Genomic DNA, 12,149 nt, shown 5'->3' with positions numbered 1-12,149 from the left:
TACTTAATATTAAGTATATCTTTAATCATATAAATATCTAAGATTTTGATTTATTTTATTATCAATTTTCTACGGCTATAACGCCTTATTACTTTTTTAGGTACCAAGTACCCACCTACGTTTAAAAAAAAAAAAGATTCAAATGGGGCTAAAGCCCAATCAGCCCTACCTGTACCCACGCCTATGTGTTTACAAAATTCTCATCTAAACTAAAAAAAAAAAAAAAAAAAAACGCGTTAAATATATTAGAAACTCTGATTTTCGTTAGTATCAATAATATTATCAGCATATTAAACTGTTTTAATTGTATCGTAGCCGTGTTTTTTGGAGTCTATAACTTCTTTAATTATCTTCCACGTTAATACTAAGCTATTGCACTCTTCATTCAATTTATTTTTATAAGAACTAGTGTTAACAGATATTAAAATGTTTCTAAATTTATTTTATATTTAGTAAAATAAACAAAAAGTTTATAATTTTTTGGTTGTTTTTTTAATTTGTATTGATATTTGTTGTCTATGTCTCGAAGAATAAAGTAACTCAGAAGATATTAATTTATTTAAATGTATATTTTTAGAGTTAATAAGAATTACTTTTTGTTGTTGTTGAAATATCAATACACAGCAATGAATAAACACATACATTGACATTGTTTTCACTTTAGATATAATTTATCTTTAACCAGTTTATTCAGTTTATCGTAGATGATAATTAAAAAAAAAAAATTATCATTACATTTATACCAATTGCTTTAGTATTAGAATAATGGTTTGTTATATCTGTTTATAAAACTTCTGCATTTATATCAGTGTTTCTATTGCAATTACTTTCGATTGAAATATGATTTAAACATGAGTGTTTTGTATTAGCTGAAGTTCTCATGTATACATTTGTACAAGGCTTAAATCATACTTTAAAAAAATATCCAAGTATGAGATATCATCATGGTAACGTCCTAGTTTATTTATTTCATGTCTCCAACAATTGTAAAATGTCAATAACAAAACTACATTTAACGGTATCTAATATATTTTCAAATATGAACAAATGTTTATAAATATCACTGAATACAAATCTATACACATTACACATGTTTAAAAAAAAAAATGAAATTGAGAATGTCAAAAGACGGTTTTAAAATATTTGTTTGTATATGATCATATTCTTAGCAATTAACAATTAAATATTCTTCAACAAAAATAGTAATACCATCATTTCGGTTTTTTTTTTTTAATTTTAGAGTGAAAATTTCGTATTAAATAATTAAACTTACGTAAATTGTTAGATTTCTCTGAGTACACTTAAATTTAAATCCTCACGGCATATATCACTTTCCAAAAAAAAATAAACTCAACAAAACTAGTACTTTTTATGTTACAACTAAATATTTTAATCAATAAGTTATTAACTAAATTATACGTTTTATAAAAATTTAATGTTGATATGAAGTACTGAGTATTAAAATCGAAAAACCTCATTTTCATCATGTAAAATAAATAATTTAGAATTTTTGTTTTTTTTCATAAACATTTTTAAATTTTTAAATGATAGAAATTTAAACCTTTTTTATTTCGCAAACATTCTAGTCTTAAAAACACGTTTTCATTAAAATTAGTAAGAATATTATTGACATAAACACTATAATTTCTCCAGCTTTCGTTCACATTTTTCAAATAAATTTCTTATTTTTCATCAATTCTATGAGTTTTTTCTTATTTTCAAATGAAATTATTTCAGCAATCGTTTTATTAGATTTATTAAGTACCAATGGCCAAAAAGAAGTCTTTGATATAACAAAAGTTAGACTCTAACTAGACACAACATTTTCAACTACTTTATAACAGTTTTCATTTTTTAATTCCAAGACAGAATACATACTATTTATACATAACTCATAAACGATTATTTTATAAATTATTGAGCCGTCTTTATAATAAATTTAGATCGAGTTCAACTAATTATTTTAATTTTTTTTAATTCTTTAACTGTTGTTAGAATCTGTCGTAGTTATTTCTCAAAATCATCAAACTGGTTAATAATTAACTTTAAAGAATTAATTAAGCTTAAAACAATTTTATTAGAGCTAACAAGACTATTTCTAGTGTAGTCAGTAGATTTTATTGGAATCAACATTCTACACAACACCATTTTTCTTTAATTTAAGGGTTCAAATTTTGAAAAGATGCTTCCTTAAAACTAGCACTGTATAGAAATTCTTTACAATTTGAACACTTAACTTCATCTCCATCAAGTATTTATTCTATACACAATGAGCACAGCATGTCGAATTAAAGTAAAAATTATGAAGATAACATTTTCCTATTGCACTATTATTATATTTGAAAAAACTCACATAAAAGTAGATGGAAAAATAAATTTTTAAGTTAATAAATAGCGCTAATCATTCATACAACTAATATAATTAAGCATTATTATAATTAAATATTAAAATATTGTTTAGTTCCTAGTAAGAACCTTTCATAATTGTACTTGAGAGGACTTTTTTTAAATGGTACGTGAACATTTTCAAAACTTAGAGGGCGGTAATGGAATATAAATGAAGAAATAGTTGAGAACGATAAAGCTTATATTTCATGGTATATTATCCTAGATACCTTTTTATGTGTTGTCACTATATTTGATAAGTACGTGGATAGCCACGATAATAGATGTTATCAATACTGTCGGGTTTTGTGCAAACACGCAATGATGCAATGTTGTCAAAATGCTATTGTTGTTATTATATGTTAGTTTAAATTTGTCCACTGTGTTATAACGTAAAAATGAATTTTTTTTACCACGATTTAGTTATCCGATTTAGATACAAATACGGAACAAGTATAGTTCACATTGATTTTGTGTATCTACGTATATTTTAACACACATTTTTGAAATTTAAAATATTATGTTCTTAAGTTCAAACTATAATACGTTAGTGTATTCCTGATAATGATTGAGTTATGAATAAATAAATCTCAGTACTGAAAATCGGAATTTAATCATGGATACACAAGTTGGTGTTGTTGTTTTTAAAAAGCTAAAATTGACTATAATTTTTAATTATGTAACATATTGATTTTTATTAGTTATAAACGTACGTACACAAAGAAACACTATGAAATGAGAGGACAAATATATAATGGTGGTCCATCATTATAAGAGTTAAGTGGAAAAAACTGTGTTTTTGTGGTGGTCCACACTAGATTCAAGAAATACCTAATTGGATTTGTTAAAATAAAATATCTATTTAATTGTAAAAGTAAATTACTATTATTGGAATTGAAATCTGTTAAATTTAAATATTATATTTATATACATACTTAGTTGTATTAATTACATCATTAAATAACTGTATAATAAAATAAAATAATTTGCAAACGTTTTAATGGCTAAACATTGATTTTAGTTTTATTAGTAATATTTTATAATACTAAGAATTGTAGTTATTTTCAAATTTAAGATGTGATTAGTTACTTATTTATATTTTTATTTTTCTATTATTTTATTAATCTAATCAAGTTAAGTTTTAAGCCTTTGGGGCTAATGCTTGGATTTTGTTTTATAAATAACTTGTATTTAGTTGAATGTAATATACGTATATATTAAGTTGATTATATAGTATATACATAAGTTATTATATAAAATTATTGACAGCGTTGTATTGGAAATAAATTGTTTTTATTCAGACTTCTATAAAAAAAATATAGTGTTGTCGTGTAGAGTATAATGAAGTTAAGTAATAGTATTTGGTTTTTATAAGGTAAAAAAAATTTACACTTTTTTATAGACGTAAAAACTGCTTAATTTTTCATCATGAACTCATAACTATTTATTTATACAATTATAAGTTATATGTTTTATTTTTGAGAATAAAAATATATTCACCTGAGAACGCTCAAAGTATATATTTATATATGTATAATTTACATAACTATAATAATTTGTTGTTATTAAAATCAATTTTTAATTTTAAACAAACTAAAAATAACATTATAATTTTTTCATTTTTTTTATTGAATGTGAATAATTAATTCTAAAGAAAGAGGAGTCGTAGTTTATAAAAAAAAACTAAGCTGTAAAAATTAACTTTATTGTATAAAATTTATTAAAAATTAATTTTATTAAAATTTTAGTTATTTTATTTATTTTTTCAGCAATAAAACTTCACATTATTTAATATTTAATGGATTTCAATAAGGTACTGTCCATTTTAAATATATAATAACGAGTATTTTAAATAGTTTTAATGTTTTAAATATACCTTGTTAATTATTTACAGTACAATAACCAATTCACGCTGATTTGGGAACGTTGTTGCTAATGGCAAAATTTGTTGATTTAGGGTGCAGGCATGATGGCTGATTTGTGTTATGTTGTCAACCGTCCTAAAAATAAACATGTCAATGAATAATAGCACAACACTTAACAATACCCCATTGTAGGTAATATTGAGGATATGTTTTACTGTTTGTAAGCAATTTTTAATTTTTGACATAACTTTTAACCCCGATTTTAACACACAAAATTATTTTAAAATATAAATTCAGTATTAAATTGTTTTCAATTATTTTTGAAAAAAAAAACTATTTTTAGAAACAATTTAAGTTTATGTAATTAGTAAAATTACTAAATTTTTTTAATATTAATGAACATAATATGACTTATGAGGATGAAAAAAAATTATTATTTATTAATTTTTAATGTAATATATAGCATTGAATTTAAAAACTTAAGCTATTAAGTATTAACATAGGTATCTAAAGCATAATAATTATATAAAGCTTAATGTTAATAACATTTTTTGAATAAAATAATTGTAGTATTCTCATTTAATCAAAATATAATTTGATAGGGTAGCTCAAATACTTTACATGTTGTGAATTGAAATTGATGTTTGTTCATTAAATCTTTATTTATAAGTTGTCTGTTTTGAAAGAAAATTAATAAACATTTCCAGTTGTTTTCTTGTTAAAACCATATCATATTACATTATTACTCGTAGAAAAAGATTTTTGAATTAATTTTAAGTTTGTAAATTATTGTTTATATTTGATTAATGTTATATCATATTTTACATGGACTACGGAGTAGGCACTTTTTCATTTCAATGTAAAAATGTTTTTTTGCGAAAATTTCTTTTATACTTCATTAACAACGATTAATTTAAGTTACGTATTTTGTAATTTATTATTTAGTATTTTACATGTACTAGTAATTATTATATTGTATCAATTGTAAAAAATTATATAAATATTATTTTAATATCTATGACAATATAAACATATGCTGAAATAATTCGAATAATTTCAAATTATATTCTTTATTATTAGTGTTAAATTACAAAAATATATAACTTATTTAATTATGTTTTAATATTTAGAAAAATATTAGCTTAACTTAGTTTAACAATTTTCTCAAATATTCAAAATGGTTGTCTAAAAGTAATAAATTATGATATATTTTAAAACAATTTCTATAACAAAAATAATAAAATTTAATTTAACTTTGATATGTTTTTAGTATTTTTACTACGAAATTTTTATTAAAATATTTATTTTGATATAATAGAAGTCTTTGAATGGCAAGTTAATTCACTAAGCTTAGAATATATGTGTTAAAATGCAAAACTATAAATAGGTAAAACTGTTATATCTGTCACGGACGACGTCACGCCGGACGAGAAATTATTGGACATATATGCATAGGACGTATGATAGAAAGTTTAGGCAGAGACGGCATTCAAACGTCTTACTATAATTGGGGAAAAATGATCTGGTATAGGACCGTTATGATCGCAGTGACATAGATAAAGACTTTTTGGCTACGAAAAATATATAGTTAATTCGAAAATGGCGATGGTATGGACTTCAGAGGTTTTTCAGAGCATTGTGTTGTGGTCGATCAATATCTACCCTATCCATAAGAGTGATAATTTTACTTTTTTTTTTGCCTGACTTCGATGTGCAGAACACAACACATGAGACTATCTGATCGACGAAGATCATATCTGTGACGTGCTAAGGTAGCAATCGAAATTCACAGATAAGTGATGATGAAATTATTATGGGTGGCTTGTTAATGTGTCATGTAGGCTATTACATAGTTTCCGTGTGTAGTGATGAGTAGTATTGGGTTCGAATTCGACTAGTGAGAGAAAGCGTCAGAGTAAAAAAAGATACCACACAAACCGGAAATTTCATGAGGGACCAAATTGATTACAGTCAAAGAGCATCATAACCTTTCGTTCAAACACTCGTTCGTTGAGAACTTGCTTTATTCTTGCTTTGTTTTTAAGTTTTTCTTGATATTTTTAGCGTAATCACTATGGATATTTAATATATTCATCAAGTTAGATATTGTAAAAATTTTAAATGAAATATTATTGATCTCCGAAAAAAAAAAATTTTAATTTATACTAGTTATTTATTACAACAATTTTGCACTAGAAATACATTAATAAACATAAAATATGCGCTACATATAGGTGTATTTTGGTTTTAGTGTACCTACCAGACTACCACAGTTCATAATATCTAAAAATCAGTAGCGGTGTACCTCGCTTTTTGTAATTAAACTGAGGTGAATAATCCGTCAGTGACGAATTAAATATACTAGTAGGTAATTTTTTGAATATGATTAAAATTACTCTCTACATTTTTCTGATATCCCTAAGAAAAATATTTGTCAAAATCGATTGAGTGATTTTTAAAATGTATATAAGTTATAAGCTTATATTAATTTATACATATGATATAGATTAAAATATTAGTATATTTTATTTCTATAACCAATTGAAAATTTATGTATAAATAAAAAAAATATTCAATTTTCGAGAACAACAACACAATTTATGTGTGAGCCATCCTATAGCTACTTTTATGGGTTGAAACATAAAGCTAAGACATACTCTCAGTCTCGAGGACTTAGACTCAGGGGTGCAAAATGTGTTACCTGTAGTTAGTTCTGTAGTTTCAAAGTTAACCGATTACTAACAAACATACAGCTATTAAATTTTTACGCATAGTTTAAATAAATCAATGTTATTTATTTTTATTTATAAATTTTAAATTAGATTCATTATACCAACAAAAATTTGCTGGAAAATTTAAGTAAATGTATTTTTTTTTTCTTTTAATATCACCTATTTGTATGACGACTAGACAAGTTCTACCTACATAAATATAGACTTGACTTCATTGGTATTACACATTGTATGAATACAGTAAAATATATCATGGCTGCATTAAGAGTAGAAACGTTGAATCTTTGAATATAAATTACTACGATTGATGTACATTCAAAAGAACTTGAAGGAGGCAATCATTAGTTTCATTTGAAATACGTATCATTAGACAATAATAAGATGAATTTTTTTTAGAAATCTGAAAAAACACGCCGATAATAATAATAATAATATAGTAAGATAATTATGATATTTGTGTACTTTTTTATTATCATTATCTAATAAAATGTTTTACTAAAATTTACTATGATACATTCCTGTCGTTTTTTATTCTTTTCAATTAAAAAAAAAAAAAATTTGTATAGATTTATTATTTGTAAATTATAGCTTAGATCCTAAAACATAATTATTCGTATAGGTTTTATAAACTAAAAATACAAAAAAAAATATTTTTATTGTATAGTAGTATATTACAAAATCATTCAAATATAAAATATTATACATAATAGTTGTTAATTTACCTCTAGTAACATGGTTAATAATTATAATACTTTGACGTCAGTGAGATTTTTCGAAGTATACACATTACACAAACTATATATTATATAATTATGATAATGAGTATCAAAATAACTACATACTCAATATTATTTTTACTTATTAATATAGCTACTCATTTTTTTTTTTGTGTATACTCATGCTTTTGTCTCTTATCAGTTATCAAATATACATATTATGTCATCTTATATAGATTGTATATTTTGACATAAAATTTAAAAAAAGTTAATTAAATCAATTTATTAATATAGTTAATTTGGATTAAATTTTGTCGATAAAAATATATATATTATATTTTAAAACAATATAGTACGCAATTATCTTAGTATTAAGTTTTTTGATTTCAACTATCTAATAAAATAATAATTTTAACTATATTTTGTGCTAAAATTTTCAATTTAAATATTAACACGTATCAAGAGAAATAAAATTAAATAGGTGGGTAATTAGGTATAGCTCTGTTGTAGGTATTAAACGGGTCGTTATTAATAGATGATTTAAATTTAAATTTCATAATGTATAATTGTATACGAAAAATGATTTTCTGATCAAAGATGTAGATGTTAGCCTATATCACTAAATATATATCATAATATGTTTTTTTTTTAACATCGTTATTAAAGTAATTTATTTTATTATTAATATTACGGTAGGTTGATTTATTTTTGTCAAAAACATTATATTTATAAATAATACTAATATTTAATTATTATATAACGGATTGTCATTATATTTTGAACCAATATTGCCTTATTTTGTAAAACAATGTGATTAGGTTCATAGTATAAATATGTTTAATCTATAAATTAATCTACATATTTTAAAAAATTAATTTAGTAAAACTTAAATTTCTATCTTACGAATAAACTGTTTTCATCTATAAAATAATAAACAAATGAAAGTGAATCTTTTAAAATATTTTTTGTAGATACAATTTGATAAATTTATTTCAAAATTCATCAGAAATTAATACTAGTTTCTTCATTGACGATATACATAATTTTCATGCGTTAATCTAATAATGATTTAGATGAGAAATAATAAATGTAATCATTGACAGACAATTATTATGCTTTTAAGGAATGGTCATTTTCGATTGATGTGTAGGCACTATATAGTTGATTTTCTGTAAATGGGTTGATAAATTAACAAAACTAGAAATAAGTTTATTAAGAAACATTATACTAAAGCTAGGAGGGTAATATCTATTTTTTCAAAAAGCAGAAAATTGTTAAAATGTCTTGGCTCAATTTGTTTGGCGATCACAATAGAAGTCAATGAATTTTATAAGCCAGATCTGCATTCTCAAAAATAAGTCTCGCACAGTTATACCAAACGAAATTGAAATAGGTAGCTTTAAATAACTTGATTGATCAATTTGCCATTTAATTTAATAACACTTTGATCATTTTTTTTATTTGTTCGTGATAAAAATTACTTAAATGAAATCATTTTGCCCAAAAGTATAGATTATAATTGATTGGTTTTTAAATGATTATTTTATATTGTTATGCATTAATATTATTATTCAAATTGTGGATGATTACAGACGGAAAAAAATCGTGATACGAATGATATAGCATCAGTACCTGATCATTTTTTTGTATTCTTATGTGTATTCTCATTTTATAAACATCGAAGAAAAAATTCTATTTTTTAGATTCTAAAACATATTGAGTAAATTAAATAAATGTTTTTATTTTTCACTAGAAAATATAAATAAAGTTAACTGTAAAAACCAGATAAAATTTTTCAATATTGAAAATAATTTCTGATTACAAATGGTATTTTAGAATTTTAAAACATGTAAAAAATGTTTGGTACTTTTCAAAAAATTTACGGAAAATAAAAATAAAAATAAATTTATTAAAAATATCAATATTTATGAAATACAAGTTTTTTACAATAATTTAATCAAAATTATTGACATTAATTTCCAAAATATTTCAGTTTATTATGTGTAATGCGTGGACATTTAATTTTTTTTTCAATTTTTGTTTATGATTTTGTATTAATAGATTAGATATAACAAAGCTTATAAATGAAATTAATTAATTAATTTGTATATATATATTTTAGTTAACTGTATTTTGTTTATTAGGTATGTTAATGAAAACAATATTCTGCCGTGTCGTATTATAATCATTGTGACATTTTGATTAAATCCCATTGAACAAATTATTTATGGATTTTTTACACTTGTACTAGTTTTTTATTGTTCAAAACCTACTTCCAAATTACTTATTTTGTTAGTATTCAAAAATGAAATATTATACTCCAAATTGAATAATTAAAATAGTCAAATGATCAAATGGTCTAATACAAATATAATAAACCTTAACATTACTTATTGCTATACAGTTTGAACATTAGTATAAGCGTTTATTTTCAAACAAAGTTTATTTTAATATATCTATTTAAGTCCTAATAATCAGCTTAAAATGTGAGTTAACTTTAGATCTTCCATTGATATCTCAATTACATAACTATATGTTGAATATTACAAGTTATAACTATTATTATTATTAAATTGATATTCATAAAAATGGAAAGCATAATTTTTTTTCTTTTATAACCGTGACCGTGGGGGGAGGATGGATAGTCAGATTGAATTTAGCCATACCTGACTGAGAAGCGCAGACTTATGTGCAAACAGTATTAGGTACGTCTTGTTTTAATTGTATAGAAAACTCAACAAATAAACTATTTGATATCTATTTTAATTAAATTATAAGTGAATTGGAGATTATTCAAATTATAAGAGCTTAAAATATGAAACAATTGCTGGTTTTAATAGCGTATCTATAAAAATTTTGAAATGTGTAACTGATTGTATTTTTAAAGCTCTAACATATATCTTCAATCAAAGTAAAAAATATAAATTATTTCGAAATACATTTAAATAAACTATAGTCAAACCTTTACACAAAAATAGAGACAAACAAATCATAAACAATAATAAGCCTATATTTTCTCTCAATACACAGATTTAGTTTTAGACTCAGTATTAGAACGAAAACTAACCTTCATTAGTACAAATAAGTTTATTTATGAGTCACTTGACAAAGGTACAAAAACAGAAGGAATATTTATGGACATTTCAAAGGCTTTTGATTTCGTTGACCATTCCATACCTATTAATCTATTACCTTCATTTGTTATTAAGAACTCATACTTGAATTAGTATAAATGTTATTAGCAAGACAAGAAAAAAAAAGTTAATTAGTTAATAATTATTATATTGTTCAAAGCTTTATTAATAATTATGTAATTATTTTGTAAGTTTATGCCTCAGCCACAAATTTAATTTAAAGGAGGTATTCATAAATTCATACTTATTCATATTACTTAATAATAATAATTTTATAAATTTTATTAGAAATAATTAAAAATAAAATAATAATAATTCTCTTAGCGTACCGCATGTCCTCATATAATATATATATAGTACCTACAAGCTTTCCACGTACCACTGATTGAAAACCATTATAATGTATATGCAAGAGGTCATTATAATTTATACAAGCTTAATAACATTATCAGCTGTGCTTGTCATTATATTATAATTATCATGTAGGTAGGTACAATATTTTGCGTTACGAAAGAATAGTTGTACTTGTACGGCATGACATGACGCATGACACATAATAACAATATAATTTATAATACTCACAGTGAATATGATGGACTTTATCCTCGGTGTACATACTTATAATTAAACTACGCCGCGTCGAATACGCTAAACTACATTCGCGTACGCCGGTGGCTATTGTGATAAGAAAAGGTTTAAGTAAATCGCTAAAATAACTGTTGAAAAAAACGAACAATTAAAAAATACTAAATAGTGTGTGTGTAATAATAATTATAAATTTTCCGAGACGAACGGACGCGTCACGACGTTGTTGTCGGTGTAATTTTCGCGTCGATTCGACGACCGCGACGCAATTAAAGTGATCGGAAGTAAGTTTTGACGGTTAAAAAATTTTCTCCGCACACGTTGTACACGGCGGCGGCGGCGGGTTACCGCGGTATGCGACTCAATTGACGCGGGAGCGTGCAGTACCTAGTATATCGTAATGACTACGGTCCGGATGGCGAGAACGGTAACCGACCGCGGTAAGCAGGTATACAAATTTATGAATAAATTGGCATACGGCGGTGCGGCAGCAAATCTTCATGTACGGTCGACAAAATATATTGTCGTTGTCGTTATTTGGCGATCATCGTCCGCGCGACGGTTCGACGGCATCCGGAAACAAATGCAACGGTGATGACCGGCTGTTGGCGGGATCGGCGAGACGACGTGCAACGACCGGCCGACGACGGTCGGCAGACGGTAATAATAATAATAATAATAATAATAATGTGACTCGGCCGCGGGGCGAGAGGTTGCGCCACGTTTATTGTA

The 12,149-nt window shown here is 24.4% G+C and overlaps 1 protein-coding gene across 1 annotated transcript in view; it reads right to left on the bottom strand.

Moving 5' to 3' along the window:
• The window catches only part of LOC112595938 (venom dipeptidyl peptidase 4), a 216,854-nt gene extending 204,911 nt beyond the window's left edge, over positions 1-11,943 (bottom strand). Inside the window, exon 1 of the mRNA XM_025341347.1 lies at positions 11,415-11,943. The gene's annotated coding sequence lies outside the window, so the exon portion shown is untranslated. The remainder of the gene's footprint in view (positions 1-11,414) is intronic.
• Positions 11,944-12,149: the final 206 nt, after the last annotated feature.

The sequence above is a fragment of the Melanaphis sacchari genome, unplaced genomic scaffold, assembly GCF_002803265.2.
Source record: "Melanaphis sacchari strain LSU unplaced genomic scaffold, SCAv2.0 Contig2_pilon_pilon, whole genome shotgun sequence".
Taxonomy (NCBI): Eukaryota; Metazoa; Arthropoda; class Insecta; order Hemiptera; family Aphididae; genus Melanaphis; species Melanaphis sacchari.
This window is presented reverse-complemented; position numbering and strand designations above follow the sequence as displayed.